Genomic DNA, 15,313 nt, shown 5'->3' on the forward strand with positions numbered 1-15,313 from the left:
CTCTAACTTTCTAGCGGCAAGGTGAGCTGCCTTTCGTAATTCCTTTTCTGCTTTTACTTCTTCCCTCTTTTTCCGTTGCGTTGCTTCTTTGCGCCACATGCCGATACTGTCAAGCATAGTAGGCGTCGTCTTATTGCTACGCAGAGCTATTTCTAGCGCTTCTATCTTATGGTCGTCGAAGGATCCCATCAGTGGCCACTGACTTTTGGGGTCCTTCTTGGTATATTTATGCCACAGCTTGCTATAAGCTACGGCGACTAGTCCATATTTAGTGAACATGTCCTTATTAGGGGTGCCTTCCAGTGGAGCCGGGTGGTTCACCTCTAATAAGCGGTCCGGGCAGAACCAACTACCAATCAGTGGGGAGAAGATAGGCATGACGGGTTTCAACGGGGACAAAAGTCAGCACTACCTATCTTTTCACTGCTTGCAAAGACTAGACAGAATATCTCTATTCTTCGTTATTTGTGAGCAGAGAATACCTCCAAAGAACCAATATCGAACAACTAGTGTTCGGACAATCAATCAATCAATCAATGGGGAGATAAAGATAGGCACGACGGGTTTCAACGGGGACAAAAGTCTGCGTTACCTACCCTTCACTATTTGCAAAGACTAGACAGAATATTCCTATTCTACGTTATTTGCAAACAGAGAATATCTCAAAAAGCACTATTCTTCAAAACAATCAATGTTCGGACAATCAATCAATGGGGAGATAAAGATAGGCACGACGGGTTTCAACGGGGACAAAAGTCTGCGTTACCTACCCTTCACTATCTGCAAAGGGAGAGAGAGAGAGTATTTCTACTCCTCCCCGTTTGTAGACAGCGAATATCTCAAAAAGAACAATCAATGAGCAATACTAGTATTTCCAAAGCATCAAACAATCAATCAATTATTTCTCAATTTGTCGTGTATCACGACCTTACCCGGACCGCGTGGACAGTTTCGCGTCTTCCGCCTCCAGCGCCCGATCGTCCTCTACTCTCCGTATTTGCCGCGGCACTCCTGATGGTTCCCAGTCAGGACCGTAGATCACTCGAGAGAGGTCTGCTCGGAACCAGTGAAGTTCGGATGATCGGCTGCCAGACGAGGGTCTATTGGGCAGGAGCTCTCCCGATCGTTGCAGTCGTTCACTCTGTCGTCGGGACCTCTCCCACTGGATCCACGTGTCGCTGATGGGCCCCACGTTTGGGACGCCAATTGTTAAATGGTAGCGGCAGTTTCAGTCGATAACCTTTCAAGTATTTGCCCGGCGGTAATCGCCTCTCATACCACTCGATAATTTACCAATAAAAGAGGCAGGCGCCGGAGACTGGAAGGCAGGAAACAAAGTTTTATTCCGTCGGAGCAGAACACATCAGATCAGACAGCAAGGTATCGTCACGAGGTGCTCTAACTGCATCTCTGAGACCTGGTCTCTTATACACTGGTTTATTGCTTTATTACACATAGTACATTCTTGAGATTCCCTTGATGTACGGGGGAATATCCCCTGAAGCCCCGGTTCAGATCCGTTCCCACACATAGATACAGTAGAAGTTCCCACCCCACCCACAGTAGGAGATGGCTATTACGCAGCAGGGTATTCCGCCAATTCCTGGGGGTGTGTGCGACCGGTCGGGTCTCAGGGAGTAGGGGCTTTGATCTACTGTAATCCCTTTGATGTGGGGTGTTTCCCTTACAGTAGGGGCAATAAACTGCATCCGCAGGGCTAGGTGATGGCCTGGGACCAGTTCGGACAATGGGGCGCAGAGGAAGGGGGTTATCAAGGGAGAGGCATGACCATGTATGGGTTGTCGGTCGGAAGTGGTTCCGTAGCAGGGTCGCGCAGAAGGAGAGGGTTTATGGCCTGTATGAGAGAGCGGGGGTGGCCGGCGCGCGGGGGATGCTTGCAGCGTCAGGGGAACGCGCTGGCGATTGACAATGAGCGGGGAGAGAGTGGGGTGCCTAAAATGGCAGCCGTGCATTCGCTGTGCGTGGCGCTGGGGAGAGGCAAGATGGCACAGATAATGTTCAGTTTGTAAGCTAAATTTCCACAGAGCCACAGACATCACCCCATCCCAAGACCTCTGCGACAAGCTTGGAACCTAGTTCCACCTCAAAATCAAAAACCTCTAAGACAACATCATCGACCATCCACCAGGCGCCACAGACAGCCCCCGCTCCCCAGAAACACCAGCCAGCCCACCATCTTCAACTGGACACCAATCACGGCCGAAGACACCACCTCGACCATGAAAAGCATCCACTCGGGGGTCCCCACTGACCCCTGCCCCCCTCACATCTACCACAGAGCCCCGGCTGCCATCGCACCCGAACTACAATGCACCATCAACCCCACCTTCAAAACAGGCACCTTCCCAGACGACTGGAAGCGCGCAGAAGTCAGACCTCTGCCCAAGAAGCCCACAGCTGACCCCACTGACCTCAAGAACTATCGGCCCATCTCGCTCCTTCCCTTCGCAGCCAAAGTTGCAGAGAAAACAGTCAACAGGAAACTGTCACGATGCATTGAAGAGAACTCCGCCCTCGACCCGTCCCAATCCGGATTCCGAAGCAACCACAGCACAGAGACCGCCCTACCCGCCGCCACAGATGACATCCGCACCCTCCTGGAACAATGCCACTCCACAGCCCTCATCCTACTCGATATATCAGCGGCCTTTGACACCGTCTCCCACCGCACACTAGTCGCCAGACTACACGACGCAGGCATACAAGGAACAGCCCTGGACTGGATCCGATCATTCCTTACCGGAAGAAGCCAAAGGATCAGACTCCCACCCTTCCTCTCTGACCCCACGTAAATCACCTGCGGAGTCCCACAGGGTTCATCCCTGAGCCCCACCCTCTTCAACATCTACATGGCCCCCCTCGCAGCCATTGTCCGACAACACGGCCTCAACATCGTATCCCACGCCGACGACACCCAGCTCATCCTGTCCCTCACCAAAGACCCCACCACTACCAAGCTCAACTTCCAGAAAGGAATGCAAGACGTTGCAGTCTGGATGACCAACAGTTGCCTGAACCTCAATGCCGAGAAGACAGAAGTCCTCGTCCTCGGTACCACCCCTTCTGCATGGGACAGCACCTGGTGGCCGACTGCCCTCGGAAGCCCACCTACCCCCTCAGACCATGGCAAGAACCTCGGCATGGTACTCTACTCATCACTCACCATGAACCGACAGGTCAACGCCGTCACCTCCAGCTGCTTCAACACCCTCCGCATCCTCCGCAAGACCTTCAAGTGGATCCCCCCTGAGTCAAGGAAGACAGTCACCCACGCACTCATCCCCAGCAGACTGGACTATGGAAACGCGCTCTACGTCGGCATCAACAAGTCCCTACTCCACAAACTCCAGACAATACAGAACACGAACACATCAGTCAACACCTACGAAGTCTCCACTGGCTCCCCATGGAGAAAAGAGTCACTTTCAAAATCCTCACTCGCGCCTACAAATCCCTACACAACAACGGACCCAAATTCCTCAATGACAGAATCAACTTCCACGTAGCCAAAAGAAACCTCCGATCTTCCAACCTCGCACTGGCCGAAACCCCACGCATCCACCGAGCCAGAGCAGGTCGGAAGATCCTTCTCTCACATTGCAGCCAAGACCTGAAATGAGTTACCGGCAGATATCAGACGTGTCCCCTCCCTGAACACCTTCAGGAAGACCGTCAAGACCTGTTTTTTTGGCTAAACAGATCTGCGGACCCCCCCTCAGCGCCTTGAGACCCTCACGGGCGAGTAGCGTGCCTACAATTCCCTGATTGATTGATTGATACAACACGATCATTTAGATAGCGGTACATTACATCGCTGTTTTTACAACGTACATCGTTACAGCGACTTGCGCTGGAGGGCGCTGGACTTAGGAATAGTATGATTTACTATTTCAACTCCAGCCTACGTAACAGAATGGAAGGTGTTGCAATAGTAAATCGCACTATTTCTTAGTCTAGAGTGCAATCCAGCGCAAGTCCTTGTAACGACTTGCGTTGGAAAAACTGTGATGTAAATGTATTGCGGTGTTTTGACCACGTTGTAAAGGTCATTTTTCCGTTAGAAGAGATGTAGTAAATTAAGAGGAGGAACATGAGACATTTTTTTTTAATTAGCTGCTGCTTACTGCATGAGAGTGCAAGGGTTAAGTTTGGGTAGGTCAGACTTGCTAACTAAACTTCCTATCAAAGGAAGGTGGGGCCCTGTACGATTGCCCACATTGCCCACATCTTAAAACAGCTCTGCTCCAACCAAGCAACATTGATAACCGGCAAAGATAACAGGATAGCTTGCCCTATGAATCACTCTGTTCTTTCATGTTAAACTACTGCTCAGGGAAGGTTTTAAAATGAGAAAACTAGGACCTAAAATCCTTGTCACGCTATAATGATGGCCACAAACACGTCTAGATCTTACAATGAAAAGCCAGAGTGTTCTTTTATTCTCGAATTATTGAATAAACGTTAAGCTCATAGAGTTGCCAGGATCTCTATTTTTTCAGCAAACTAAGACTATAAAATAAATGGTGCAAAATCAATGGGTTTAAAATGTGTTACCACATTCAAATCTAGAAAGGACCTCATGATACACCAAGAAGTTGGATATCCTAATTTGCATTCTATTTTCAATGTCATGTTTCTGTGTTTGTTAATTTCTGTAGCTCACTTGCCTTTTCTAGGGTACCATATGTGGGTACCACATTCTCCTCACACTGCAAATTAGTTACAATTGAACAGTTCCATCTTCTGATCTACAGATGCTTCACGCAGATCTATTGACTGCACTTATTAAGGCCCTGGGCATAGAGGACTGTGTGCCGGGGTAGTTCAATCCTTCATAAAGAACACCACCCAGCAAGCCCGGATCCCTCCCTTCAACTCTCCCTTCAACTCTCCCTGAGTTTCTCAGGTTCCACTTCATCACCATTCTTGTTTAAAGTGTGTATGGAATGCTTTGGGACCCTAATTCAGTCTCATGTTTTGTGTTTCTACATGTGTGTTGAGAGTATTCTTCTGTTATTGTAGTTGGAGGGAACCCAGACTGTTACTGCTGAGATATTCTGTATATGTATGAAAGATATCTACCTGTAAATGCGATTAAACCGGTTGGAGATAAATTTATCCAAAATGGAACTCATAGTGGTTGATGGTCCTTAGAATCCTAAATTGCACAGCTTCTGACCTGTGGAACCTGGAATCTGCCTAATGCCAGTACAGACATTTCACAACTTGGTCTTCAAATCTGATTGTTCAAAAAGTCTTTTATTTTTTTATGTCAAAAGGTATCCACTTGTCATTTACCGCGGTTATCAGTGTAGATTATGGTAACCTTTTTAATCTGGGTTTTACAAAGGGTGCTTTATCTCCGATACTGGCCAGCCAGAAAATGTCGGCAAGACATGTTCACAGACATATTTTACCTTAGACGGTCGCAGTGTTTTCCACTAATCACATGGGGGCAGATTTACAAGCCCCATACGCCACTTTTGCGCCACCGTCACTTCTGTGACGCAGCAGCGGCGTAAACGATGCGTCACGTTGCGCCCTATTTACAACGTGACGCATCTAGGGCGATGCGTCACGTTGTAAAGCCCTGCACCACATGAAACCTGCGTCAGGTTTCATGTGGGCATTCCGGCGCAGGGGCGGGCCTTCCGGTGCAGTAAAGCCTCGGAAAAGTGACGGAGTGAAATCTACAAGATTCCACTCAGTCCCTTTTCCGTCACCGCTGCGTCAAAACCTTGCGCCTGCTTGAAGCAGACGTAGGGCATGACGCACCACGTTATGCATGGGCATGCCACGAGCATTGCTGGATTTGCGTCGCACTTGCGACACGACTCCAGCAATGCGCCACCCTTCCGATGGGAGATGCATCTGTTTATCCTTGCGCCACGATGCGCCGCATGGTAAATGCGGCGCATCTGTGGTGGCGCAAGGGTAAACTTGCGTGACGCATCTTACCTGGTGCATCCCTGCTGATTTGCAGGGATGCGCCAGTCGTCATGAATCTGCCCCATGGTGTTACTTTATCGCAATGCCTACTTCTGGTTGTGCTGCCCTTGGTGTCACTTTCTAGTTTCCACAGAGTTAATTAAAGAGACACACCCCTAATGCCCACTTCGTTCTAATAATTTCTTTTATTCAGGACGCCTGCCTTCTCCTTGCTTGATCCTAACCTGAGAAACGGTCAACCCATCATCTTGATGGTATTTACGAATCTCCTTCAATTTCGCAGGAAACTGAAGGCCTGGCATTTTCAACTATATCTGTAAGATCCTCTACGTCTCCAGTCCAAGATACCTACTCAGTGCCACGAAACCGTATGGGTGTTTGTAGTGCTGCAGTAAACTCTTAAGCATCACTTAAAAATCAAACCATCACAAAGTTTGGAATGTGAGGGGGATTTTATAATGAAGTGAATACTTGCCTTCGGTGGAGTAGTGTTAGCATGCCTAAGTTGCCAAAACTCAATCTTGGAGGCCTGATAGTTAACCGAGGGTTCTCACCAATAACAAATTGTCTGAGTTTGTTCAATAACTTGATATTTCAGTGCTTCACTTCCTTTAGCTACAAAAATTTGGAGCATTTAGAAATGGGCTAATCTGTGGTTCCAGGCGCCATATAAAACAAACTCGAATTTTACTTTATGGCATGCACAAACGAAACTTGACCTCTCCACCATTAATGTTATCAACATTGATAGTTGGCTTATTTGCAATCTCTTGATATCTCCAGGCCACTAGGCACTGAGCTGAGGCCAGTGACTCAGACATCCATGAATACTGAATCTGACACACTTAGACCACCGATGACTTAGGCAGAGATGAAAGGCCTTGTAACCATGGAGGCCTCGAGCCCTCTCTGAGAAGAGAACACGACAGCCTGCTCTGATCAGGGGCAATGCGGTGTCTGCAGTGGGATCTGCAGCTTGCCTTGGAAATTGTTATTTTGGGATAAGAAAAGATGGATTTCTGAAACATCCGAGTCTGTGAGGAAAGAATGAGCCTAAAGCTTCAGAAGCAGATGGGACTATAAAGCCATTCTTTTTCAAACAAGAACACAATATGGCACAGATTTATTAGTTGTTCTCCTCAAGCACTGTTTTAAAAATAATGGTAGATTTCTAGAAGCTGCGCAAGATATTCCTTCCTGTGCTGGTTTTTGAGAGCGCAAGAATAAGATTCAAGAAATATGAACAACATCAAGAAATCGATCCTTTAATTCAATGCACTTTATTGCTTTTAATTTTAGGAAAATTGTATTACCAGAAAATAGTGACTCATCCACACAAAAGAGCCAGAACAAAATAGTCCTAAACGTCAGCATAGTCCACATGACTATGTACAAGTTACTGCTTTTAGTGCCTAACGAGAGGCATTTTCTATATAGACTGCATGGGTGGCGTATAGTTGGGGTTGAATGGGGACAAGTTTGGAAATGCCAATTATTGCAATATTTTACAAGGATGGTTAAATAAGTGGCATCAGTTTTTTCTAAGGCACATTTCTTCAATAACACTCTTCCATTGGCGACTCAGATAACAGTGAAAACACCTGCTTTTAAATATACCCCTCCAGTACTGCCCCCCATCTCCTGGAAAGGAATAGAGAAAGCACCAGTGCCAGACTGGGATCCCAGAGCAGCCCTGGCAAATTATGTCAGACCTGCCCTCATTTGACGCAAAACGAGTGCAGCGAGAGAGCTTGACCACTACAAGGGTTTGGGGGGTTACCTTCCCAAAGAAATTGGAGACAAATGGTGCATTCTACTATACATGTAATTATTTATTCGATTGTATTAGCTTTTAAAGCCTAGTAAATGAAGACCTTACTGCACACCAGGATACAACAATCTTTGTTGGGACTCTTCAATGACTCTCACTATCACCCTCCAACAGTGCCTCTCATCTCTCCATGGCCCTCTTTCAATTGCAATTAATTTGTTATATAGCATCTCTCATACCAGTGTAGGTTGTCGAGGCACTTTACATCACACACAAATACAGAGACAATGAATCATACATGTGGAAACCAGTGTATAGAAAAATGTTACATAAGGCAAAGTGAACTACAAGGTATAGGATTCAAATGCCATCCATACTGGTAGGCATTGTTTAAGAGTGCTTGGTGTGGAGATGCACAAAGTCAGGATTCAGAACCTAACACAGTGGTTAGGGTTGACTTTAATAAGTATTTATTTCTACCCAAAGAAACCATTTTTAGCAACATCATGAGAATGAAAGACTAGGAAAAAACATAACTTTCTAACCTGTACCATGCAGTTTGCATGCAGCTCTTTGATAGCAGTTTATAGTTCACTGTGCTAGATTATGATTGCAATTTCTGAACTGTACAGTAAAAAAATAATCTCTGTTACAAAAGCAGTAACCCAGTAAACTGTGCACATACAATACTGTTCTTTGAAATGCATATTACACTTTCTTTGTAGTAGGCATATTAACACTCTACACTACCTTAGATGAATTGAAACTAACACTACACAAAACTCTCATCTCTCTCCAGAAGACACATTAATCACCAGAGTTATCTTGAATCTTTTATTGTGGCCCAAAAACTACTTGACAAACAAGAACTTTACGCTGCTTTTAAATCTGCTGCACTGCTACAAGACCCACCATCCCCCTTCCAGCCTCCTGGGGAAACTCCCATGCCCAGTACGGCCAGTCTAGCTTTAGAAGATACCTGGGGCAGCTCCTCTACTAAGCCACATTGCCTGTTTTCAGCATGGCAAAAAAGGACAAATAAAATGAGAACAAGTTGTTATTATCATTTTATTTTTCTGTTCCGGGGCAGTTTTGTGGGGCGGGGATAGGCTGTGCAGAGGGGAGGAGTGGTGGAACTCTCCTAAGTGCGCATGAATGTTTGGCCGGCTCATTCGGCTTGCAACATATAATATGAAATGTTAGTTCAAAGTCTAACTCTTCTGAGGTGTGATGAATCTAATCCAACAACTACCTTGAGAAATAGTGAATGCACTTTATTATACTCTCAGAAAACCAAATCAATTGTGTAGTTCAAAGACTTTGGAAACAATGAGAGATTGACATTCCACAGATGAAAACATACCTTCAATAGAATCAGTCATGGAACAATGCCTGCTTGGAAGAAATGTCCAAGTCCAAGGAAATACAAATGGCAATACTCCAACAGCAGTCATTTCCACCGAAGACATTCAGATGATACCCCAAAGAGGATTTTCTGCAGATTATCAGAGCGTAATTCAGACTCCAAACTAAACAATACACGAGCAGATAAAAAAATTGACATAGGGAAGAAAGGTTCTACAGGGAAAGCCTCGATATACTAGTGTTCAAAGATGGCTGACACATTCTCTTTCACATTTGTTTACCTTTGGAATGTGACTCTCGCCCTGTAGATGCTGTCTTGCTTTGGGAAGGACATACCAGACGCCCTCAATTTTCATTTCCTTCTTAGGAGTATAAAATGTTACTTAAATCTGCATTTGAAATTAAATACATGAAATCAATATTCAGAATATACGTTTTCTGAATGACTAAATGTAAGGAACCATAAATGTCCCTAATGCCTATGCCCATCTATCTTGACGCATGATGAATCCTCTCCTGCCCTGACCACAACTAATGTTTATTGTGTTGATGTCCCTGACACTTTGTGGGTTTCTTCCTAGATTTCTTGGTGATATGTATCCTTTATTTGCTATTTTAGAGGTAGCAGTTTTAAATGTAATTTCTTCCCCTTTTCTGAATTGCTGTCAGTAGTACACATCCATCTGAGGCTATGTGGTGGGAGCAGCTGTTTCATTCTCCACAGGAAAGTACCCGAAGATGGAAATGCTAGGGCAAATCTCCTCTCATTGTGGCAGGAGGGTGTGAGTTGCTTGATGGCATTCTCTCTGCCATTTGGAATGAGGAGCACAGACGGTTGGGCTTCTGTACTTCAGGTGGTCTGGGATCAGGTGTGATATAATTCTCAGCAGCTTCCTGTTCATGGATTGGCCTTCCAAGAGTAACTTATGCTGCTTCAGGTGTTGTGCCGACTCCTTTGCTAGGGTCCCAACAGGTATGGCGGAAATCATCTTGGCCTTAGCTGCTTTCTTTTTTTTCTGATGCTCCTCCATTCTTAGATTGTGTGGAGCAATGCCATGTTTGTTTACGTGTCTGATGATGTCCCTCTCCCTCCTCTGTAGATGATCTACAACTTCTTTGTCATCTCCGTCTGGCCCCTGATTCATGCATTTGAATTTGGTTTCCTTCCTTCTGTCTGCTTCTCCCCACAGACGTTCCTGTTCTGATGTATCTTGTACAGGTACACTCTTGAAACCTGTTAGGAGCTTCTCTTTGATGCACCTGCAAGTCCCCATGTCTTAAGATCATTTCTCCCTATTTATCTAAGGAGGGTATGGTTTCAGAGCCCTTTGACCCTGCCTTTAAGATGTGGTCTTGTCTACTTTTTGTTACCCTCCCTCTACTACCAGTAATTGGAATGAATAATATTAAGGTACAGATTCTCTCCATCTCAGAGTGAGTAGTGCAGATGTTAACCTACCAGTGGACCTGTTTATAACTGAGGAGTGCAGATACCCTCCCACTGAAAGTTTTACACTGCAGAGAGATGCTAGCAATGTCTCTTTCAATTAAAGAAGTGCCAGTACTTTAATACAGTGTCTACTTCCAACATTTTCTCCTGAGGCTCCAGTATATTGTACCATAGTGTAACTAGCTGAGTCTCTTTTTGAAGACGGTGGATGCTGCTCTTGCAGCTTCTCATAAAATGTTTCAAACGCTTTGATAACTTTCCTAGGATGGAGTGATTATTCCAAAATCTCCTGCTCATCCTTGGACTCTGAGATGAGTTGAGGCAAGCTTGCAATGACCTTTCAAGTTCATCCCAATTTGTTCTTGATGGTGAATTACCCCACAGTAATCCATAAGGTAGTATCCCTTAGTTTCTCCTTGTTTGCTGACTGGATATCACTCTGATGTTGTTATTCATCTGTCATAGTAAACAGGTTTGGATGGGTTATGGGGCTGAGTTTGAGATTGGATCTACAGGAAGAATTCAGTGGGCAGTGTTTGTGTTGTTTACCTTCAGGGCTTGGAGTTTTCTAAGTAGGCACAAGATACCAGGTTCTTTGTGGTTCAGGGCGTACTCTTGCTATTAGGGACATCTCTTTCTTGATTCAGCCTCTGCATGTTTATTCTTCCACTATGACTCTGCATCCTCTTGCCAGGATTAATTTTGGCATTTCCCGCTGCCTCTATAAACATTAGTTGTCTGAAAGAGTAGAGTAGAGTGCCTCTCTGCATTCACTGCTTGCATCACAGGCAACCCTGAGAATGACTTCCATAAAGCACTTCATTCTACAACATGTTTAGATGGGTTCAGGGTCATGCAGACCAAGGTGGCTCTAGTTATTGATTTCCACCCTTATTTTAATGATGGTCTCTGCTCTTCACTGTGAACTAGAGGGCCTCCTGTAATTTCCAAACAGTCTGTCCTATGTGGGGGTCTTTGGAGTCTGATCTAAATGTGTCTGGTCCTGTGTGTTGGGGGTATTGCAAAGTTGATCAATCTGAGACCTGCAGTTTATGTGATCACAACCCAGTTCCACAAGAGTGCTTCAGGGTATTCTTCCCCTGGTGTTCATCTAGTAATCAAGCTATACTTTATGCGGCCATTTGGCCACAAAAGTCAATAAATACACATACATAAAGGTTCTTAGATATTAAGCATTTAAACTCATTTACAATTGAATAAAAATAAACCGAGACTCATATTGCACCAAGTTATGCATTTTCTGGTATTATCTAGAGCACAATCATATGAAGAATAACAAGGGGTAAATCAACAGAGAGACCCCAGCTTCACAAGATACTTGAATATAGTATTATCATAGTGCAACCATTTCATGTATTTTCCTTAGTTCAAGAGCCTTCCTGATAACATTTAGGGTCTGATTACGATGTCGGTCAGAAGGGCTCCGCACGGCATTCAATTGGTCCGAATCCGATTCAGAAGCTTTGTTTCCGACTGACTCGGAAACGTTTCCAACCGGCTGATTACGATGGTCAGAAACCGTTCAGACTGTCCGACTCGGTTTCCACTTGCGTCCGAACCGCATTCGGAGAAACTGAGTCAGTCGGAGCCAACTCGTACGTCACTATGGGCCGCGTTTCCGACCGAGCGATTATGATGTCGGATTCGGACAGCCTTTCCGAATCGGTCTGTCTGACACAGATCGGCTGTCGGAATCCCATTGGGGCCCGTGGGGGTACCCATGAGTCCCCTCTTTCCAACCATGCACCGTGTGGCAGGTACCATGGGGTGCCCGTCACAGGGTGCAAGGTTTTGCCCGCTAACCCAATTTTTCAATAGGAGCCTGTGTTGTCAGTCAGAACACAGGCTCCCATTGAACTCAATGGGAGTCCGACTGAATGGTGTTCGGAAAAATCTTAATCGTATGGTTGGACTTCCGTAAACCTAGTCTGTTGTAAACCATTTCGAAACCGAGTCTGTCAGAATGCTTTCCGATTGACATTGTAATGAGGCCCATAGTTCAGCATGGCATATCTCTGAGATGGAAAGTTTCTGTGTGGAAGACCACGCCTTCTTTATGCGTTCTCAGTTTAGAATTCTTTAAATCAGGTATTAGATCATTTCACCTTAAATCAATATACAAGGGTCAAAACTATATATAGGGACTTGTGCTTCGTGTGGAAACTTGATCAGAATTACAGAGATAAAACAGGCATTCAAACACTTTTCTGAGGGAAAGCTCAACATATCTTTTCAAAGAAACCATAGACTGTGCTTTCCTTAGTCTTATGTCTTAGCAATATGTAAGAAATCGTGTTTTAGCCTCCTCTTAAATTTAATAGCAATTTGACAAGGGTTTTCAAACAGCTCTTTCAGCCCAATGGCCCCAAAAGTTTGTTTCAGGTATATGATCTATGGAATACGGGCCACACCATCTAGGGCGAAACAATCCTGAATACAAGACCTAACCAAGTGGGCCTCCGGGTTAATCCACATCTTAGTCCATAATAAAAGCAGGGCAAGTCCCAACCTATCTTCTAGGTACCCAGGTCCTAGTTCTTCATGATAGACAAGCATGGCAGTCTCCGGTGGAGTCCTCAGTAATCTGCGGATGAAACTGTTCTCTGCCCATTGGAGGATAAAGAAATTTGAATACCTCCATATGCCTGCCCCATATGTCATGCTGAGATACATTTGGCGTTATACAGAGTTAGCATTTCTTCAATGGACTTGCTACCCAACCTATGTGAGAATCGAATAGTTACCCAGACTTTAATGGGACTAGTAAATATTACCCCTCTGAAGTCCAACACTTTTCTTAACATTACATTGTTTGGAGTGGGAATAGTAAATGTAACCATTGCAAAGTCCAGTACTTTGTTTACTGTTGTGCTGCTTGGAGTAGAATAGTAAATCTAACACCCCGAAGTCCAATACTTTCCCAACTGTTCTGCTGATTAAGGTGGGAATAGTAAATGTAAACTGTTGAAAATCTAATGCTTTTCCTATTGTTGCTGAGACAGGAGTGGGAATAGTAAATTTAACCCCTCCGAAGTCCAGCCTTTTCCCTACTGTTGCATAGACTGGAGTCAGCATAGTACATCATACCACTCTGAATTCCAACACTTTCCCTACTATTGTGCTGTTATAATAAATGTAAACTCTCTGAAGTCCTACACTTTGTCTAATGTTGTATAAACGGGAGAGGGAATACTATATCTATTACTCCCAGACTCCAATGCGTTTCCTAATATTGGCTAAATATAGTTATTATTAATATTAGTTTCTAATTTGAATCTTATATTATTTGTGTACATTTTTATTTGTTTTTACATTTTTATAATATTTTGTATAAATTATTTTATTTTTTTATAGATTATTTCTTTGGTAATTTATTTAATGTTTTGAAACTGAATTGTTAATTTTTTTATGTTTCATATTAAGATATTTATGTTTATATATGTATATATATATATATATTTATATTTATAGATAGTGCTTATTATGGTAGTAAATGTGAAAAATGAATAAAAAAATATAACTTAATGTAAAATATATATTTTAATAATAGTGTTACATTATAAATATATGATGTACATGTATATAAGTATATATAAAGATACACACACATATATAAGTAAGTGTGATTATGTAAGAATATATTTATATATGATATTACATTTAGTTAGATGTTTTTAATTAACATAGTCATAGTATTTATAAATATATTTAAGATGTACTACTTTAAACTTTGTATATATTTAGAAACAATATTTGTGTATGTTTTTTAATGATATTAGTGTGAAATTACCGGGTGGTTGTTTTCAATATTTTTGTACTTCCAATATAAGGAAAGGGCCACAATATTTTTAAAACAATATTTTTAACGCAATATATACGTGTTACACAATATTTTCGATTTTGATATTGTGTCTGTGATTCGTCAATATCGATAAGCTGACCTCACCTATGATTAGTAAGGACTCGGATGAGGAAGATAGAATTGCACTAAAATGATTATCGGTAATTAATCATGGCTTTGCATGAGTGAAAAGGAGATGTAGTTGGGCTCAGACAAGGAGAGAAAATGAGAAGGAGGCCCACTTCCCTCTCCACTTCCCTCTCCACTGCCCTCTCCACTGCTCTCTTTAGAACTGAGACAACTGAATAAGAAGTGTTATCAAACATTGATTCATCTGTGACTGTGCAACAGACAATGTCATCATCAGAACCTTACTTCAGAATGATGATATTTAATACCGCATACCCAGGGCAAAGAATGCAAGAAATAGGTAAACAATTTTTTATAATAACTGTCACATTCAGCGTCAAAAGCATGTGCGCATTGATTTCCACGCATAGCTTTGAGGGCCGCAGTCATGTGTCGCAGTGGTATACACGGTTTTAGACACTGCTTACGCCATTAACGCTTAGACTGAAACTGCTTTTGAAACACACCATGCTATGCCATGCCATTGTCTTTTACAAAGGTAAAACATACCTTGGGTCCTATTGTGGAGAAAAGTGTGTCCTGGAGTGTTGTATTGTTGATGGGGTAACAACTCTACAAAACGTTTTTAGATCAAAACTACACATTCTTAGTAGTGGTTGCTGTAAAGCAATTTGAAAGGGACAAAAGTGCATATATCTACATATACTTGTGTATAATGAAAGGTTGGAAAATACTTTGATTACTAAGAGACAAATGTTTACAGGTAAATGCAGCCTTTTTATATTGCTCAAGATGAAATATGAAT

The 15,313-nt window shown here is 43.5% G+C and overlaps 1 long non-coding RNA gene across 1 annotated transcript in view; it reads right to left on the minus strand.

Annotated features, from left to right (window-relative positions):
- The window catches only part of LOC146857860 (uncharacterized), a 108,408-nt gene that overhangs the window by 79,713 nt on the left and 13,382 nt on the right, over positions 1–15,313 (minus strand). Inside the window, exon 3 of the long non-coding RNA XR_014979623.1 lies at positions 9,105–9,236. This is a non-coding gene — a long non-coding RNA (uncharacterized LOC146857860). The remainder of the gene's footprint in view (positions 1–9,104; positions 9,237–15,313) is intronic.

The sequence above is a fragment of the Triturus cristatus genome, chromosome 3_2 (assembly GCF_964204655.1).
Source record: "Triturus cristatus chromosome 3_2, aTriCri1.1, whole genome shotgun sequence".
Lineage (NCBI taxonomy): Eukaryota > Metazoa > Chordata > Amphibia > Caudata > Salamandridae > Triturus > Triturus cristatus.